A 2,249-nucleotide genomic window follows, 5' to 3' on the forward strand; every position below is an offset into this window, starting at 1 on the left:
TGTGTGTGTGTGTGTGTGTATGTATATATNTATATATATATCTATATATATATATATGTATATATATATATATATATATACTGTCCCATCCATAAAATGGGTCTTATAGTAAGTGTAGCCGTCTTCGGATGTTTTGTCAATTATATTTTTGACTTGTGACTCCATAACTGGGACATCAGAATCAAATGAGCGAGCGAATGATAATTCGGAGGTAGGGATACGGTGAGTGCCTAGATTGGTTGCGCTAGTACCATCAATATTATTCACTTCGTAAGTATCACTCTTCTCATCATGGTAGGAAATAACAAAAGGTCCTATCGTCTTAGAAGAGAGTTCGGTAACGTTGGCATTGCGATTTATGTTATTAACATAATCGCCAACTTTGAACTGAACAATGTTCTTAATGATATTCCATCGGTCATACGCTTTAAGTAGGACACCATTTTTGTGCAAGAGTAAACAAGGGTAAACATTGTTCTGCATATGCTTGATCTATTGTAGCCACGAAGTAACGTATTTTTCGGGCGCAGTTTTGTCAAACGTTGCTTGTAATTCACTATAGCGGGCCAAAGAAATAGTGGAACGAGAGTGTACCAGTTTGAGGATTCATGCAGTTATTCATTTGAGTCTTAACCTATTTCAAATGATAAGGCCACATACCTTCAACGTCATCTAGTGCGGTACACAATAGCTTATTTAGTTCTCTATGACGTGTCTCATTTGCACCCTGCGTTTGAGGTTTATAAGGAACACCACGCATATGGGTCATGCCTGATACGAGTATAGGTGCCTCCATTACGTCGGTACAAAAGTCACAACCGTTGCCAGAACATAGTACTCGGGGGAAACCGAAGTCATTAAAGACGTGATAGCATAAATCTGCCACTGTTTGCGGGCGTTTGTTCGGTATTGTATAAAGCAAGTTGTAGCCTGAAGACACACATAAGAAATGACAGATATATACATCGCCAGTATGCTTGGATCGCGGGAGTTTAACCAAATTGACTATGACTCGGCGCATCGGTTGGTCTTCTGTCACACTTTTTAGAGATGCCCAACCGTAGCGTTTGATCTGGTTCTTTTCACAATCAGTACAGCGTCGGTATACTTCACGTATGGTTAATTTCAGCGCGGGGTGATCAAGCCCTGCACAAATGGCCATCTTATAAGTGTGCTCATAAGGTTGATGAGTTAAATTATGTATTATTTTAACTCTATTCTCGAGCTCTTCTAAGTCAGTCAGATTCTGTGTAACACTGGCTAGATGAACCATAGTCCCGTTAGAAAGGGCAACTTCAGCATCAGGAGGGGCAGACTCCTGAGATACGTATTTAACATCATTATATTGTTGAAATATCTTCTTCAGTTGTTTCGCAACTCCTGGCTGTTCTTTAAGCAGCGCTTTAAGTAGTTGAGTGCGAGCTTCAGGTTCTCTTCGAGCTTTGAGTCTTTGATCCATGGCCTTAGCGAGTTTCATGTTTTTACAATCTAATGGCGTCTCAACCGGCATTCCCTCGACTTCATTCTTGTTGGGTGCATGTGTTGTACGAGTCTCGAGCTTTGTTTCATACTCCTTAGACTCCTCTAGTTTAGCTAAGAACTCGGTTGAGGATTTCCACTTAGTGGTACCTGCAGGACCGATGCGACAAACGATGGTGTGTTTCCAAGGTGTCTTCTTACCATGGGTTATGGTAGATTTAGTAATATTAACATAATTAAACAACTGAGATAGAATATTAATCTTACACATGTCCAATATCAATTCAACGCAAGTGCGGCTTTGAGAATCACGGAATGCAAATGTACAGTCAATCGTAAAACGTTGAAATGTACTAAATGTAACCATGATGAATACAACGCAGAAGTCAGTCTCAAGTGTATGAAATATTTGGGTTTTCAGTTCTGCCTATAGTGCTGATAAAACACATGACCGCGGTAAACCTTACTAAATGATACAAGTAAAGAAGTTTATAGGCACCACAGACGTCTACTTGCGACATACACATCCGTCGCGTACTCCATTCATCCTATCACAACACGACATGCGCACACTACCACGTACAAGCCCATCGACAGCTGAATGGATGCTACACAAAGATCTTTTCCCCGTAGGCATGTGGTCAAAATTGAGGAGCGCTTAGGACAGAGTGTTAAGTCTGAATAAGTGAACTCAGTCGGCAGTGCCACCGGGAATGACACGCTTGCTGTTTTTATTCATCACGTCCCTATGTGTTACGAAATTGTCTATA

This window comes from Sphaeroforma arctica, assembly GCF_001186125.1.
Source record: "Sphaeroforma arctica JP610 unplaced genomic scaffold supercont1.883, whole genome shotgun sequence".
In the NCBI taxonomy this organism is placed as follows: domain Eukaryota; class Ichthyosporea; order Ichthyophonida; genus Sphaeroforma; species Sphaeroforma arctica.